At 40.0% G+C, this 18,245-nt stretch overlaps 3 non-coding genes across 3 annotated transcripts; all 3 read left to right on the forward strand.

Moving 5' to 3' along the window:
• Positions 1-14,473: 14,473 nt before the first annotated feature.
• On the forward strand, positions 14,474-14,592 carry LOC130075424 (5S ribosomal RNA). The gene has a single exon (XR_008805495.1). It is a non-coding gene; the product is annotated as a 5S ribosomal RNA (ribosomal RNA).
• A 171-nt stretch (positions 14,593-14,763) lies between these two features.
• Positions 14,764-14,882, forward strand: LOC130075434 (5S ribosomal RNA). The gene has a single exon (XR_008805505.1). It is a non-coding gene; the product is annotated as a 5S ribosomal RNA (ribosomal RNA).
• A 61-nt stretch (positions 14,883-14,943) lies between these two features.
• Positions 14,944-15,062, forward strand: LOC130075435 (5S ribosomal RNA). The gene has a single exon (XR_008805506.1). It is a non-coding gene; the product is annotated as a 5S ribosomal RNA (ribosomal RNA).
• Positions 15,063-18,245: the final 3,183 nt, after the last annotated feature.

The raw sequence follows: 18,245 nt of genomic DNA on the forward strand, positions 1-18,245 counted from the left end.
ACTGCCATTAAATTATAGTATCTTACTAACGTTAGTAAGCAATTAGATAAACTGTTCATTCATTACATCACTTTACCTCTGTCTTTATCCCCTTGTTGTGTCCTCTTCTTTTTGGCACTGTATCTATCGCAGGCTATAATGCTAATTTAAATGTGTCATGAAAATTCGGCCATCCGTCACAATGAGGTAACTTTCACCGTGTCTAGACCTGGCGCGAGCTGCCAGGCCCGGGCAGTGCTTGAGTGTGTTAAGCGCAGAGGTGGGTAGTAACGAGTTACATTTACTCCGTTACATTTACTTGAGTAAGTTTTTGAAAAATATATACTTCTAGGAGTAGTTTTAAATCACTATACTTTTTACTTTTACTTGAGTAGATTTGTGAAGAAGAAACTGTACTCTTACTCCGCTACATTAGGCTACAATGAGCTCGTTACTTTTCTTTTCACCTCTTTGGTATTCTACGCATTGTTTTTTATCCGTATGCCTCATTTTAATGTTTTATTTTGACAGAGAGAGAGAGACTTCCGCTAAAGGCTCCACCACGTGACTGTGTTTCACTAATCAAACGTAGTTGTGCAGTCTCACTCATCACGTGACCAAACTCAATCTCAACGGCGGGACGGGTTAGCTGTACAGTCGTAGGCTCGTAGCAAAACAAAAATGTCAGAAACCGTCAGCAATGCAGACACAGACGATCAGGAGGAACACCCCTGGCCTCATATTGAAAGCATGTTTACCTTAGTAAAAGTGCGAAACAGCAGCTACATTATGCGGTGTCTTCTGTGTCTACCAAAACAAACGGACATTTCAGCATTCAAAAACTCAACATCTAACTTGAGGAAACATGTAGCGGTAAGTGTTCTAAATTCGTTTTCTTTTCTTTTTTTGTTGCTGTGGATAGGCGAATGTTTGTCTTTTAGGTTACACGTTTTAAATAGGGCTGTCGAACAAAAAAAAGTTTCGAAAACGAAAATAGGGAATTGATTTTAACGTCCTTTCTTTTTTCTACCAAAAATGTGTTTTAGGTGGATACACTGTACAATACAGTACACAGAACATGTAGGATGTTGGAAAATAACAATGTCTTTTTTGTTTACAAAATGCTTTTTAATATTCGCTATTACTTCAATGCAAGTGAACAAGCGCGCCGTTATTTGTTGCTTAGTGACGTGTGTGTTCAAGCAAGCCAGAAATGCGCAGATTCTGCGCAATACGCTGTATTTAATATATCGTGAGGACTCATGAGTTGCGTATTTGCGCTAAATCCGCACATATTTGGCTACACGAACTTCCCCAGCAAAGTGAGTAAACATTAAAACACGACAAATTGGCTCGTGATTTGACAGCGTTTCCCGCCAAAGTTAATTTTTACCCGTATTTGCCGGGTTGGCGGGAGTTAATCTCAATCCCTGAATGTTGCAATCCTGTTTGTCATTGTGCATGAAACTTCACGCCAATAAATCATCAGAAATATTGCTCACTTGTGCGCGTCTCCAAGCGCCCTCTTTACGCCCGTCCTAATGCCTGTTAGTTGTCCGTGGATTTGCCTATATTTTTGGTGTTGAAAATGGAAACGTCTTTAGACATGGAAAATCGATTTTACAATCTATTCAATGAACACTTGTGTCTCAAAAATCGAAAAGGATTTTTTTCACAAAAGTGACAGCCCTAGTTTTAAACATTTCCTATATATCCATCCAAATTTGATGTAATAAGTCTCTTTTAATGTCTTGATCTCCCTGTAGCCTCACAGATTTATTTATTTTTATCCACAGAGGGTTCATCCCAACAAACTGTCTAAGTACACAGACTTACTAGAGAACCACAGAAAGCGCAAGTCCTCCTCTTCCAGTGATACTCCTGTGAAAAATGCAAAAATTCCAGCCTTCGCTGCCCCAGGGCGGGTAACACAAGCAACGCTCGACAAGCTGGTGCTAAATTTTGTATGTGAGGCAAACCAGCCATTTTCTGTGGTTGAGACGCCATCCTTCAAGACTTTGATAGAAACCTTGCAACCTCATACAGTAATGACAAGGAAAACGTTATGCACAAGAATACAAGAAGCTGCAAAACACAAGAAGAGCATAATAATCAAAAAGCTGAGTGCTGTGAACTATGTTGCTACCACAACAGACTGCTGGTCTGCCAGACAACGTAGCTACTTAGGTGTCACCTGTCACTGGATAGACGACACTTCACTGGAGAGGCACTCCGCTGCATTGGCTTGTAGACCTGTCAAAGGCTCGCACACGTTTGACGTCCTTGCTGCTGCATTAGAGGAAATACATTCTGAGTACCACATCAGGGAAAAAGTGACCAGGACAACAACAGACAGTGGCTCAAACTTCCTGAAGGCCTTCCGATTATATGGTGAGGAGGAAGCCACCAATGTACAAGAGGAGAGTGACTCCACCCTTGATGATGCAATAGAAGATCAGAGTGAGTCAGAGGTGGAGTATCAAGATGTGGAGTATCAAGATGTGTCTGCTATTCTGGATGACAACCCAGGCCTTGAGTACCAACTTCCAAGGCACCAAAAGTGTGCATGCCATCTCCTCAATCTTATATCCACAGTTGATACCAATGCTACAGGAGGAGCTGCAAACGAAACCTACAAGAGGCTGTCTCGGTCTGCTTTTGCAAAATGTCATGCTCTTTGGAATAAAACCAGCAGGTCAACCATGGCTCATGAAACAGTGCAACGTGAATGCAAGCTGCAGTTTCTCCGACCCAATCAGACACGCTGGAGCTCCCTCTTCCTCGCTGTAGAAAGGATTGTGCGCATTCACCGAGAGCAAGGAGAACAAGCAATTCGCAATGTCTGCACAGCATTAAAGATAAAGATGTAAGTTGACTTTTTTTTCTTTTTTTTTAAAGAATAATAAAAATAAATAAGCCTTGCTGATTAATGGGTGAATCTCAAGTAACTAAGTTTTCTTTGCATGGTGGTGTGACAATTGTGGATGACTTAACCAAATCAACTATTTTATTTTTTATTTATTTGTGTATTTAACATGTACAATACAGAATAAAGACATTATACTAGAAATAGCTATAAGTAATTTTTATTATCGTTACATCTTTTATAGGTTCCATCCAGCTGAAATGGGTTTTTTGGATGAGTATGCTGCTGTGATGAAGCCTGTTGCCATGGCCCTTAATATCCTTCAAGGGGAGTTATCTGTGCATATGGGCCTCCTGCTGCCAACACTTTACCAGTTGCGGGACAAGCTGAAGAGGTTGGAGTCATCTTGCAAAATGTGTACACCTCTTGTTCACGCCCTGCAGCAAGGGATCCAGAAACGTTTTGGAGACGTCATGAAAGAGCCTGAGCTGATTGCTGCAGCAATACTCCTACCAAGATTCAGAACATCCTGGACCACAGAGGAGAACATCTTAAATGCTGGTAAATATACTTGTTTATCAATTAAAATGTGAACTAGTAGAAATTGACCTATATGCAGTAAATCTGTATAATGTTACTGTCATTTAGGATTATAGTGTGTCAGTGACAAACCACAGGGCGGCAATATAGTTAGAAGCTCAGGTAGCTTTTAATGTTAAACATCAGCAGCTTGACAGTCTATACAGTAGAACGGTAAGAATAATGTGCAGACCTAATTATTTATCTCGCCACAGGCCTTGACTACATAAGAAATCACCTCGACACAGACTTGGATGATGTCAGCACAAACAACAGCCTCTCTGATGAAGACGACTTCTTTGCGTCCATGGAGTTGGGAAAATCACAAGTAGGAGAGCTGGAGAGGTACCTTGCATGTCTGTCCCCTGCAGGTATGGATATACTCCACACCTTTCCTCACATCAAGAAGCTGTCACTCAAAGTCAACACTGGTCTTCCTGCATCTGCAGCCTGTGAGAGACTTTTCAGTCATGCAGGACTCCTGTTCACTGCTAAACGGTCACAGCTTCACAGCAAGAACCTTGAGAGCCAACTACTGTTGAAGCTTAATAGTGACATCACTGAGTGATTCTTTGGTGAATGGTGAAATTGTTTGTATCTGCATGTTTTGACACACACACACACACACACACACACACACACACAGTTTATGAGAGTTTATGGGCTGCCTTGTTCTAGTTCTGCCTACAGAGCCTGGAAAAAAAGTGTCAAGGTTTGAAAATTTGTGTTACTTGTGCTTATTTATTTTATTTATATTTTATTAACAATATTTTATTTAAGTACTTGAATTTACCTGGATTATTTTAATTTACACTATTTTGTAATTAATTTAAATTTATTTTATTGATTGGATGAACTATAATTTGCCTAAAGATGATTATTTTGTATTTTTGTCTGTCTGGTTGAACGCTTGAGTTAAAAAATAAATCAGACGTTACTCAACAGTTACTCAGTACTTGAGTAGTTTTTTCACCAAGCACTTTTTTACTCTTACTCAAGTAATTATTTGGATGACTACTTTTTACTTTTACTTGAGTAATTTTATTCTGAAGTAACAGTACTTTTACTTGAGTAAAATTTTTGGCTACTTTACCCACCTCTGGTTAAGCGCCCTCAAACGAAAGCAATGCTGTCTACTTTGGATGCGGCGAGGGGCGACGCTACACAACAAATGACCAACAGTAAACTGATCGCGCGCGCTCTGTTTCTGACGCACTTCAAGCACTCGCTGGGCGGGGGAAGAGTGATGCGCCGGACTGGAGTCGGGGGACTTAGTTAAGTTTTTGTGAAGTTGTTTTGCTTTATTTAGTAGTATTTCGAATTAATGGTTTTAAAATAGTAAAACATTTTTTTTAAAAATCACTCAAAAAATCACTCAAAAAATCACATTTTGGCGCCCCTATTGAGTGGTGGCGCCCTTAGCATTTGCCTATACCGCCTATGCCACGGGGCGGCCCTATATAAAACAGTGGGTGAAATTTGCATAAGCTCCCAGAAGCAGCAAAAAAACAAAAACAAAAAACACAACACAGCAGAAGCATATCCCACCCTCCCATTGTACCTCATCATGTAACAAAAATATTGAGGACCGTTCTCTCTGGAGCAGAAGGTTGAATGAGGTGAATACTGGTAGGGTGGCCTGGAAGAAAAGTAAGTACACCTCCGTCATGGGGTCAGAGAACGCCTTCTGAAGTCTCCTGAACCTCGCCTGACTATCATCTTGAAAAATAAAAAATAAAAAAACAAGGTTGTCAATATCACAAGTGTACAGTTAACAATTCTGTGATACTTGTAGTAGCTGCATAATGAAAATAGTATGAGGGATCATACTAGCAGATTTGAAGTAGCTGGCCAGAGGTTCATATAGCGTCAGAATCCTGGTCAGACAGCATTCCAGACTTAACCAACGAACGGAGACATCCGTTATAGGATAGTATAGGATCTCCATATACTCCGCCTCATGGAGCTCACAAAATTCTGTCACAGATATTTCATTTTAAAAAATATATTTATTCAAAAACATTTCAATATTATAATTGGTACTGTCAAAAGTGCATACCTGTCAAGTACCCCTTTCGGTTTGTGCTACCCTTGAACCAGTAGCCAATAATAATATAATAATAATAATTCATTACATTTATATAGCACTTTTCTAGGCACTCAAAGCGCTTCACATGGCGTTCTGGCGCACTATGGCTGTCGCCGCATCATCCAAGTGGATGCTGCACATTGGTGGTGGTTGAGGAGATTCCCCCGGTCTGTTCTGTCTTTGTTCTAAATCAGAATCGGCAACAAGCAAATCTATATGTCGCTGTTCTGTCTGTTGCTGTTCTGTCTGTCGTTCGGTCTGTTCTGTCTGTCGCTGTTCTGTCTGTCGTTCGGTCTGTTCTGTCTGTCGCTGTTCTGTCTGTTGCTGTTCTGTCTGTCGCTGTTCTGTCTGTTGCTGTTCTGTCTGTCGTTCGGTCTGTTCTGTCTGTCGTTCGGTCTGTTCTGTCTGTTGCTGTTCTGTCTGTCGCTGATCTGTCTGTCGCTGTTCTGTCTGTCGTTCGGTCTGTTCTGTCTGTCGTTCGGTCTGTTCTGTCTGACGTTCGGTCTGTTCTGTCTGTTGCTGTTCTGTCTGTCGCTGTTCTGTCTGTTGCTGTTCTGTCTGTCATTCGGTCTGTTCTGTCTGTCGCTGTTCTGTCTGACGTTCGGTCTGTTCTGTCTGTTGCTGTTCTGTCTGTCGCTGTTCTGTCTGTTGCTGTTCTGTCTGTCATTCGGTCTGTTCTGTCTGTCGCTGTTCTGTCTGTCGTTCGGTCTGTTCTGTCTGTCGCTGTTCTGTCTGTCGTTCGGTCTGTTCTGTCTGTTGCTGTTCTGTCTGTCGCTGTTCTGTCTGTTGCTGTTCTGTCTGTCATTCGGTCTGTTCTGTCTGTCGTTCGGTCTGTTCTGTCTGTCGCTGTTCTGTCTGTCGTTCGGTCTGTTCTGTCTGTCGCTGTTCTGTCTGTCGTTCGGTCTGTTCTGTCTGTTGCTGTTCTTTCTGTCGCTGTTCTGTCTGTCGTTCGGTCTGTCGCTGTTCTGTCTGTCGCTGTTCTGTCTGTCGCTGTTCTGTCTGTTGCTATGATGACTATGGCTGTCGCCGCATCATCCAAGTGGATGCTGCACATTGGTGGTGGTTGAGGAGATTCCCCCGGTCTGTTCTGTCTTTGTTCTAAATCAGAATCGGCAACAAGCAAATCTATATGTCGCTGTTCTGTCTGTTGCTGTTCTGTCTGTCGCTGTTCTGTCTGTCGCTGTTCTGTCTGTCGTTCGGTCTGTTCTGTCTGTCGCTGTTCTGTCTGTTGCTGTTCTGTCTGTCGCTGTTCTGTCTGTCGCTGTTCTGTCTGTTGCTGTTCTGTCTGTCGCTGTTCTGTCTGTTGCTGTTCTGTCTGTCGCTGTTCTGTCTGTCGTTCGATCTGTTCTGTCTGTCGTTCGGTCTGTTCTGTCTGTCGCTGTTCTGTCTGTCGTTCGGTCTGTTCTGTCTGTCGTTCGGTCTGTTCTGTCTGTCGCTGTTCTGTCTGTCGCTGTTCTGTCTTTTGCTGTTCTGTCTGTCGTTCGGTCTGTTCTGTCTATCGCTGTTCTGTCTGTTGCTGTTCTGTCTGTTGCTGTTCTGTCTGTCGTTCGGTCTGTTCTGTCTGTCGCTGTTCTGTCTGTCGCTGTTCTGTCTGTCGTTCGGTCTGTTCTGTCTGTCGTTCGGTCTGTTCTGTCTGTCGTTCGGTCTGTTCTGTCTGTCGCTGTTCTGTCTGTCGTTCGGTCTGTTCTGTCTGTCGCTGTTCTGTCTGTTGTTCGGTCTGTTCTGTCTGTCGTTCGGTCTGTCTGTCTGTTGCTGTTCTGTCTGTTGCTGTTCTGTCTGTTGCTGTTCTGTCTGTCGCTGTTCTGTCTGTCGTTCGGTCTGTTCTGTCTGTTGCTGTTCTGTCTGTTGCTGTTCTGTCTGTCGCTGTTCTGTCTGTCGCTGTTCTGTCTGTCGCTGTTCTGTCTGTTGCTGTTCTGTCTGTCGCTGTTCTGTCTGTCGCTGTTCTGTCTGTCGCTGTTCTGTCTGTTGCTGTTCTGTCTGTTGCTGTTCTGTCTGTCGCTGTTCTGTCTGTCGTTCGGTCTGTTCTGTCTGTCGCTGTTCTGTCTGTCGTTCGGTCTGTTCTGTCTGTCGTTCGGTCTGTTCTGTCTGTTGCTGTTCTGTCTGTCGTTCGGTCTGTTCTGTCTGTCGCTGTTCGGTCTGTCGTTCGGTCTTTTCTGTCTGTCGCTGTTCTGTCTGTCGTTCGGTCTGTTCTGTCTGTCGTTCGGTCTGTTCTGTCTGTCGCTGTTCTGTCTGTCGCTGTTCTGTCTGTCGTTTGGTCTGTTCTGTCTGTCGCTGCTCTGTCTGTCGTTCGGTCTGTTCTGTCTGTCGCTGTTCTGTCTGTTGCTGTTCTGTCTGTCGTTCGGTCTGTTCTGTCTGTCGCTGTTCTGTCTGTCGTTCGGTCTGTTCTGTCTGTCGCTGTTCTGTCTGTCGTTCGGTCTGTTCTGTCTGTTGCTGTTCTGTCTGTCGTTCGGTCTGTTCTGTCTGTCGCTGTTCTGTCTGTCGTTCGGTCTGTTCTGTCTGTTGCTGTTCTGTCTGTCGCTGTTCTGTCTGTCGTTCGGTCTGTTCTGTCTGTCGCTGTTCTGTCTGTTGCTGTTCTGTCTGTCGTTCGGTCTGTTCTGTCTGTCGCTGTTCTGTCTGTTGCTGTTCTGTCTGTCACTGTTCTGTCTGTCGCTGTTCTGTCTGTCGTTCGGTCTGTTCTGTCTGTCGATGTTCTGTCTGTCGTTCGGTCTGTTCTGTCTGTCGTTCGGTCTGTTCTGTCTGTCGCTGTTCTGTCTGTCGTTCGGTCTGTTCTGTCTGTCGTTCGGTCTGTTCTGTCTGTCGCTGTTCTGTCTGTCGTTCGGTCTGTTCTGTCTGTCGCTGTTCTGTCTGTCGTTCGGTCTGTTCGGTCTGTTCTGTCTGTCGCTGTTCTGTCTGTCGTTCGGTCTGTTCTGTCTGTCGTTCGGTCTGTTCTGTCTGTTGCTGTTCTGTCTGTCGTTCGGTCTGTTCTGTCTGTTGCTGTTCTGTCTGTCGTTCGGTCTGTTCTGTCTGTCGCTGTTCTGTCTGTCGCTGTTCTGTCTGTCGCTGTTCTGTCTGTTGCTGTTCTGTCTGTTTTTCGGTCTGTTCTGTCTGTCGCTGTTCTGTCTGTCGTTCGGTCTGTTCTGTCTGTCGCTGTTCTGTCTGTCGTTCGGTCTGTTCTGTCTGTTGCTGTTCTGTCTGTCGTTCGGTCTGTTCTGTCTGTCGCTGTTCTGTCTGTCGTTCGGTCTGTTCTGTCTGTTGCTGTTCTGTCTGTCGCTGTTCTGTCTGTCGTTCGGTCTGTTCTGTCTGTCGCTGTTCTGTCTGTTGCTGTTCTGTCTGTTTTTCGGTCTGTTCTGTCTGTCGCTGTTCTGTCTGTTGCTGTTCTGTCTGTCGCTGTTCTGTCTGTCGCTGTTCTGTCTGTCGTTTGGTCTGTTGCTGTTCTGTCTGTCGTTCGGTCTGTTCTGTCTGTCGCTGTTCTGTCTGTCGCTGTTCTGTCTGTCGTTCGGTCTGTTCTGTCTGTCGCTGTTCTGTCTGTCGTTCGGTCTGTTCTGTCTGTCGATGTTCTGTCTGTCGTTCGGTCTGTTCTGTCTGTCGTTCGGTCTGTTCTGTCTGTCGCTGTTCTGTCTGTCGTTCGGTCTGTTCTGTCTGTCGTTCGGTCTGTTCTGTCTGTCGCTGTTCTGTCTGTCGTTCGGTCTGTTGCTGTTCTGTCTGTCGTTCGGTCTGTTCTGTCTGTCGCTGTTCTGTCTGTCGCTGTTCTGTCTGTCGTTCGGTCTGTTCTGTCTGTCGCTGTTCTGTCTGTCGTTCGGTCTGTTCTGTCTGTCGCTGTTCTGTCTGTCGTTCGGTCTGTTCTGTCTGTTCTGTCTGTCCCTGTTCTGTCTGTCGTTCGGTCTGTTCTGTCTGTCGCTGTTCTGTCTGTCGTTCGGTCTCTTCTGTCTGTCGTTCGGTCTGTTCTGTCTGTTGCTGTTCTGTCTGTCATTCGGTCTGTTCTGTCTGTTGCTGTTCTGTCTGTCGTTCGGTCTGTTCTGTCTGTCGTTCGGTCTGTTCTGTCTGTCGCTGTTCTGTCTGTCGTTCGGTCTGTTCTGTCTGTCGTTCGGTCTGTTAGTGTTACGGTCTGTTCCTAACCTATGTTTTAGAAGGAGAGAGATGTACAAAATATTTTATGAATTTAGAGAAGAAAAAACAGGGGAGAAAGTTCATTACGGAGTTGGAAAATGGAGAAGGGGGGAAAGTTACGGATTATGTAGAAATAATAGAAAGGGTAGAAGAGTTTTATAGTAATTTATTTAAGAAAGGGAATGTAAAACAAGATGATATAGATAAGGTATTAGATCATGTAAATATAAGTCTTAAGGATGGGGATAGGGAGTTGTGTGAGGGAGACATAACTCTAGAAGAGGTAGAAGAGGCAATCAGACAGACAAAGCCAAATAAAAGCCCAGGAGCGGATGGTTTAACACATGAATTTTATCAAACTTTTATGAAAATTTTGGCACCGATATTGTTGAGAATGTATACGGAGATGGAGGACAAAAAAGAAGTGCCAAAATCTATGTGTACAGGGATGATAACGATTCTTTATAAAAATAAAGGGAGTCCGCTCAAATTAGAAAATTATAGGCCTCTAAGTCTTTTAAACACAGAGTATAAAATTTTAACAAAGATTTTAGCAAACAGACTAAAGAAAGTAATAGGGACCATAATAGCACCAAATCAGGCCTATAGCATCCCAGGAAGGGATATAACCGACACAGTTTGCACAGTAAGGGATGTTGTGTGCAGGATGGGGAAGGTGGAATAATTTTATGTGTAGATCTAAACAAGGCATTCGATAGAGTGGAACACGACTTTTTAGAACAAACAATGAGGAGATTTGGGTTCGGGAATAGAATGCTGGGATGGATAAGTCTGTTATACAGTAAAGCCCAAAGTTGTGTGAAGGTAAATGGAGTTTTAACAGACCCTTTTCCGCTCGAGAGATCAGTGAGACAAGGATGTCCGATGTCTGCATTGCTATACTCAATCTCGGTTGAACCGTTAGCGATAATGGTACGAGCAGATAAAAAGATAAGGGGCATTAAAATTCCAAACAGTTGTGAGAGTGTGATACACCAATATGCGGATGACACGACATTTACGATTAGGGATGTAGAGAGTATAAAAAAGATAATGGGGCACATAGAAATGTATGGGAAAGCGTCAGGAGCAAAAATAAATGTAGAAAAGTCTGAAATAATGAGCATAGGAGGGGTAGACTTAAGAGGGTTTGATATACCTTTTAAAACTACATTGGGTTATGTTAATATTTTAGGTGTGCAGATTGGAGAAAATGCTAAGAATGCAAGGGATGCCACATGGACAGGGGTTTTAAATAAAATTAAACAAGTACTCCAATTTTGAAAATTAAGGGAAGTTATGTTAAGAGGGAAAGTCATGCTGGTAAACTCTTTATTGCTTTCCAAATGTAACTATATTTTAGGTGCAGTTGATTTGCCACAATGGGTAATGAATGAGGTGACTGAAATAACGAATGATTTTATGTGGGGAGGGAAGGGAGTGAAAATAGCAAGGAAAACATTAATCGCGAGCAAAAAAGAAGGAGGATTAGAATTGATTGATTTAGAAGTTAAAAAGAAGGCAATAAGGGTGAAAGTGGTGAAAAAGTATTTATGTGGGAAAGAGGAGTATGGATGGAAGGGTTATATGAAGGAGGTGTTGGACAAATGTAGTGGGTGTGGGGAAGAAGGGCTTTTTATGGTACTAAAAAAGCCAATGTATGATAAAGTGCCGCTGTTTCACCAGGAAGTGCTTAGTGCATGGGCAGAAGTTTTAGGAAATGTAAAATTTGAATGTGAGAATATAAATCAAGTTTTAAATCAGCCAATTTTTTTAAATCCAAGAATTAAAATGAAAGAGAGAATGTTTTATGACAAGTTGTATATAAAAGCAGGAGTGAGACAAGTAAAAGATCTAGCATACGAGTACGTAAGAGGGTTTTTACCTAATAGAGCTATATATGATTGTGTTGTGGGATGGAATGATGATATTGAAATGTCAAAAGTGGACTCGATGTGTGAAAACATCAAAATGAGCTTGCCCAGAGCCTGGACAAAGAGAATTGAAAACGAAACTGTTAAACCTGGGGAGTGGGGATTGCCAGTTTTGTATTTTGATGGAGGTGATGGGGAAAAATTACTGGAAGGAGTGTCCACTAATATGATGTATAAGTTCATGTTGAAAAAGGAGATAAAAGTACCAGCATCAGAAATTGTGTGGCAGAAGGTGTTCCCTGGTTTAAATGTCAAAGAAATTTGGAAGAATCTGTGTGTGAAATACAATGGACTTGAGTGTGAAAACTTGGACTTTAAGTTAAGACACAACAGAATTTACACGAAAGTGGTACTTCACCAGATAAATAGGAACATAAGTAGGGATTGTGATGTGTGTAAATCTGCTCCAGAGACACTGATGCATATATTTTTAGAGTGCAGAGAACTTGAGGACTTCCATGGAAAGTTAAAAGAAATATTAAAGGAGAACTGGGGGAAAATTGTTGGGCAAGATGAGTGGAAAACACTGTTTTTATTTGGAGATTCTGTGGGTAATAAAGATAAGAAAGTTAATCTTTGTAACTACATATTGAGCCATGCAAGATACGCAGTATGGGCAAGGAGGAACTTAGCGTTTAATGAAGGGAAAAATGTGGAAATATGTACAATGTTCAAACAGGTGCTGAGGAAAAATGCATACCTGATGTGGAAGTAAGTGGAGGAGGATGTTTTTGAAGAGTATTTTTTAAAGGATTGTGACCTGATAAATGTGGATGATGGAAAGAAAATGAACATCAACTTTACCAGTGTATTCAATGTAACATGCTAATTGTTGTAATGATGTATTTTGTTTGTGAAATGTAAAATTATTTTGATATTTTTGATAATAAAAAAAATTAAAAATAAAAAAAAGCACGCCCGATCTCGTCTGATCTCGGAAGCTAAGCAGGGTCGGGCCTGGTTAGTACTTGGATGGGAGACCGCCTGGGAATACCAGGTGCTGTAAGCTTTTTTGTAAAAAAAAAAAAAAAAAAAAAAAAAAGAGTCACTGAGCTTCTTCAAAAAGCTGGACATTCGCTTTGTTTCTTCAAACAGCCTGAAATAGTCTCTGAGTTTCTTCAGAAAGTGAACAAGAGACCTGGTTTGGGAAGAGACTATAGGAAAAATGGAAAAAAGACTAAACTTTTGGAAACAAAGACAATTATTTATAAAAGGGAAAGTATTGGTTTTAAACTCTCTTTTTTTATCTAAGATGTGGTATATTTTAAATGTGGTTAGTCTGCCAATATGGGTGTATAAAAGAATAAAAACCTTTATTTTAAATTTTATGTGGGATGGTAAACCAGCTAAAATAGCTTATGACACAATAATTGGGGAGGTAGAAAAGGGAGGTTTGGGACTGATAGATCCAATGATAAGAAAGCAAAGTTTGAGAATAAAGACGGTAAAAAAGTTTTTTAAAAAGGATGACTTAATTTGGAAAAAAAATAATGAGTTTTTATATAAATAAGTGTGGAAAAATGGGGGATGATTTTATATGGATGCATTTTAAAGACAATATGATAGAGGGGATACCGGAATTTTATAAAGAAGTTTTAAAAGCATGGAAAGGTTTTAAAGAAAATGTATATATTGAGTTTAAAGGGAGAGAACAACTATTGAAGCAACCGCTCTTTTTAAATCAATATATCAGAATCAACAGAAACACTTTTTTTTATAAGAATTGGTTTTATGCAGGACTAAAACAAGTTAAAGACATTTTATATGAGGTTAAACCAGGATTTTTACCTTTACAAGCAATTATAGACACATTAGAAGAAAATGAAGATATAGAAAATAAGCAATTGATAAAGGAGCAATATTTGAAAATAAAAGAAGCCATACCAGTAGAATGGGTTAAAAGTATTGAAGATAAAGAAAAAGTGAATGAAAATTTGAATGTATTTTTAAAAAGAAAAGATGAACATATTTCTTTTAATGATTGTACTTTAAAAATGTTTTATGGTTGTATATGTAAGTCTGTTTTTAAAATACCAAAAGCAATTGAGTATTGGGAAAAACTATTTGATAATTTTGATGCTTCAAACATATGGAAAAATGTGAGAATAAATTTTAAGAGTCCTATGTTGGAAAACTTTGATTATTTATTAAGACACAATTGTATAAAGACAGACATGATATTGTGGAAAATAGGGCTGATCCAAGATGAAAAATGTAAAGTATGTATGGAGAAAAAAGAAGGGGTGATGCATTTGTTTGTAAATTGTAAAAAGTTAAATGGTTTTATGAAAATATTAAAAAAGATAATAGGTGATTTTTTATTTGATAAAAGAATAATTTTAGAAGAATGGGAAACAACGTTTTTATTTGGTTTTAATGGTAAAGCAAAAAATAAGTTCGCTCTTAATTTTATGCTAACAGTTGCCAGATTTGCAATATGGAGAAGAAGGAATCTAATGAAACAAAAGAAAATAGAACTTCCAATAAGTGTTTTTTATAAGCAGATCTTGTGTGATGAATTGAAAGTTTTATATGATTATTTTAAAATGAACGAGAAAATGGAAATTTTTGAAGAATGTATAATAAGGAATAATGCGTATATTGTTAAAACAAGTAATGGTTTTAAAGTTTTATTGCCTGAAAATGTATAAAGATGTTTTTTGCTTGTATTTTTTGTATATGTTCTTGTTTTTGCTCTTGTATTAGTATTTGTTTTTGTTCTTGTTTTGTTTTTAAATGAAAATTATTGTTATTAATAAAAAAAAAAAAAAAAAAAAAAAAAAAAAAAAAAATCTCGTCTGATCTCGGAAGCTAAGCAGGGTCGGGCCTGGTTAGTACTTGGATGGGAGACCGCCTGGGAATACCAGGTGCTGTAAGCTTTTTAGTTTACTTCACTAATGTTCTAACCTTTTAAATAGCCCGATTTTGGCAGCAGTTTTTGCTTACGGCCATACCACCTTGAGCACGCCCGATCTCGTCTGATCTCGGAAGCTAAGCAGGGTCGGGCCTGGTTAGTACTTGGATGGGAGACCGCCTGGGAATACCAGGTGCTGTAAGCTTTTTTGTAAAAAAAAAAAAAAAAAAAAAAGAGTCACTGAGCTTCTTCAAAAAGCTGGACATTGTCTCTTTGTTTCTTCAAACAGCCTAAAATAGTCTCTGAGTTTCTTCAGAAACCCTGAAAGTGTCTTTTAATTTTTTCTTCAAAAAGCCCGATTTTGGCAGCAGTTTTCGCTTACGGCCATACCACCTTCAGCACGCCCGATCTCGTCTGATCTCGGAAGCTAAGCAGGGTCGGGCCTGGTTAGTACTTGGATGGGAGACCGCCGGGGAATACCAGGTGCTGTAAGCTTTTTAGTTTACTTCACTAATGTTCTAACCTTTTAAATAGCCCGATTTTGGCAGCAGTTTTCGCTTACGGCCATACCACCTTGAGCACGCCCGATCTCGTCTGATCTCGGAAGCTAAGCAGGGTCGGGCCTGGTTAGTACTTGGATGGGAGACCGCCTGGGAATACCAGGTGCTGTAAGCTTTTTAGTTTACTTCACTAATGTTCTAACCTTTTAAATAGCCCGATTTTGGCAGCAGTTTTCGCTTACGGCCATACCACCTTGAGCACGCCCTAGTGGTAGCAGGAAGTTGTGTGGCAGTAGTTGGGAGAGGAAGGCTCTCCCCCATTTAGTTTTTTTCTATTTGTTTGTTTTGTGAGTTTTTGTTACTTTAAGTTCGCTTTTTGTTTGTTTTTTCGCTTTTTCAAACCACCTTACAGCAGCTTTGGCTGGCTGGAGGGTGGTTTTTTGTTTTTGTTTTTTTGCAAGCATGGACGGATTAACGGCAATCGACACTGGACTGGCAGGAGGAAGACGCATGGTAATCGACACTGGAATGGCAGGAGGAACACGTACGGCAAACGACAATGGACTGGCAGGAGGAACACGCACGGCAAAAGAGAATGGACTGGCAGGAGGAACACCCAAGGCAAACGACAATGGACTGGCAGGAGAAAAACGCAAGGCAAACGACAATGGACTGGCAGAAAAAAAACGCACGGCAATCGACAATGGACTGGATAATCGACCACGAGTTAGGAATGGAAACACCCGAGATGTGAGAGACAAAAACAGCGAAAGGAAATATTTAAAAGAGGCTACAGTGATTGTGAATGTGGAAAACGTGATCGAGGTAAGAGCGGAGGATATCATTAAAGCTGTAACGGAATTATGTGGACATGGTGGAATTTTAGCGCTACGACCAAGACAAGGAAAGGAATATGAACTGACAATGGAAAAAGAAGAAATGTGTGACAAACTTACTGATGGACTGGAAATAAAAGGAGTGAAATGTGAAGTGAAAAATTTGCAAAACAGAGACTATGTTGTTTCCTTCATGCACCTGCCCGTCTATCTTGATGATGACGAAATTCTAGAAAAATTGGAAGGATGGAGAGTTACTCCCATCTCGAAAATAAAAAGAAGATGCTATCCGGGCACTGACATAGAGGACGGAACAAGGTTCCTAAAGGTGAGGTTCCCCAAAGAGGTGGCATCGCTGCCGTATAGCACTAAGATGGAAACAGCGGAAGGGCCACAGTATTTTAGGGTGGTGCACAGTCACCAGGTGAAGACCTGTCGGCTGTGCACGAGCCCAGAACACCTACTGAAAGACTGCCCTGAGTTCAAGTGCTATAAATGTGAGGAGAGGGGACATTTTGCACGAGACTGCAATGCTGTCAGGTGCCCGGATTGCAGAGAAACATTAAATAAATGCGACTGTGGGATGGAGGAAGAGGAAGGAGGTAGGGAAAATCAGGTAGACGGACAGGTGCATGAAGGAAACAACGAGGAGGAAGGACAAACTGATGAAGGACAACAGGAAGAAAGCCTACAACAAGAAATGGAAGGAGCAGTGAGAATCAGAGAGGAAGGAGAACAAGAGAACGATAAAGAACAAACAATGGAGCAGGACAATCAAGGGACAGTTATGGACATTTCGGACAATTCTAAAAGTCACCTGGATGATGAGGAGAAAGATGGACATGAAAAGAAGGATCAAAGCGGGACTGAAAGTGAAGAAGAAACAACGATGGACAAAGACAGGGAGGGGAAAGGACAATTAAGGAGAAGACTAGTAAAGGTAAAACCAAATATAAGTAACGCAAGGAAAAAGACTATTTTAAAGATCTTAGATAAAAGTGAAAATAGGTTTGATGTGTTAAAGGATCTGGAGGGAGAAGATGAAGATTAATGGTTTTTAAGTATTTATTTGTTTTTCTTTTAATGGCTTTTAGTTGTGTTACTTTTAATGCCAGAGGACTTTTAGATGTAAGAAAATTTGAGAAACTGAAAGAAATGTTCAAGAATGAAGATGTGATTTTATTACAAGAAACCAACTGGAGGGAAGGTTTTATGACTGAAATAAGAAAACTAGAAAAAAAGTTTGATGAGACAAACTTTAAGTTGGCTTGAGAAAGCCAGACCAGAGAGTTTGAAGAGGTTTAAAGTAGTTTGAAGTCGGATAGATGGATTAGTTAGAAAAGAAAAGAAAGATTAGTTAGATAGACAGAAGGATTGGTTTCACTGAAAGAAAGATTAGTTAGAAAGAAAGAAAGATTAGTTAGAAAGAAAGAAAGAAAGATTAGTTAGAAAGAAAGAAAGAAAGATTAGTTTAAAAAAGAGATAAAGAAAGAAAGATAAGTTAGAAAGAAAGAAAGAAGAAATATTAGTTAGAAAGAAAGAAAGAAGAAAGATTAGCTAAAAAGAAAAAAAGAAAGAAGAAAGAATAGTTAGAAAGAAAGAAAGAAATATTAGAAAGAAAGAAAGAAGAAAGATTAGCTAGAAAGAAAGAAAGAAAGAAAGAAAGAAGAAAGAATAGTTAGCAAGAAAGAAAGAAAGATTAGTTAGAAAGAAAGAAAGAAAGAAGAAAGATTAGTTAGAAAGAAAGAAAAGAAAGAAAGAAAGAAAGAAAGAAAGAAAGAAGAAAGATTAGTTAGAGAGAAAGAAAGAAAGATTAGTTAGAAAGAAAGAAAAAAGAAAGATTAGTTAGAAAGAAAGAAAAAAAGAAAGAAAGAAAGAAGAAAGATTAGTTAGATAGACAGAAAGATTGGTTTCACTGAAAGAAAGATTAGTTAGAAAGAAAGAAAGATTAGTTAGAAAGAAAGATTAGTTAGAAAGAAAGAAGAAAGATTAGTTAGAAAGAAAGAAAGAAAGAAAGAAAGAAAGAAAGAAAGAAAGAAAGAAAGAAGAAAGATTAGTTAGAAAGAAAGAAAGATTAGTTAGAAAGAAAGATTAGTTAGAAAGAAAGAAAGAAAGAAAGAAAGAAAGAAAGAAAGAAGAAAGAATAGTTAGAAAGAAAGAAAGAAATATTAGTCAGAAAGAAAGAAAGAAAGAAAGAAAGAAGAAAGATTAGTTAGAAAGAAAGAAAGAAGAAAGATTAGCTAGAAAGAAAGAAAGAAAGAAAGAAAGAAAGAAAGAAAAGTTAGCAAGAAAGAAAGAAAGATTAGTTAGAAAGAAAGAAAGATTAGTTAGAAAGAAAGAAAAAATAAAGATTAGTTAGAAAGAAAGAAAAAAAGAAAGAAAGAAAGAAGAAAGATTAGTTAGATAGACAGAAAGATTGGTTTCACTGAAAGAAAGATTAGTTAGAAAGAAAGATTAGTTAGAAAGAAAGAAAGAAAGATTAGTTTAAAAAGAGATAAAGAAAGGAAGATTAGTTAGAAAGA

The sequence above is a fragment of the Rhinichthys klamathensis genome, unplaced genomic scaffold (assembly GCF_029890125.1).
Source record: "Rhinichthys klamathensis goyatoka isolate OS25496 unplaced genomic scaffold, OSU_Roscu_1.1 h1tg000578l_1, whole genome shotgun sequence".
Classification (NCBI taxonomy): domain Eukaryota; kingdom Metazoa; phylum Chordata; class Actinopteri; order Cypriniformes; family Leuciscidae; genus Rhinichthys; species Rhinichthys klamathensis.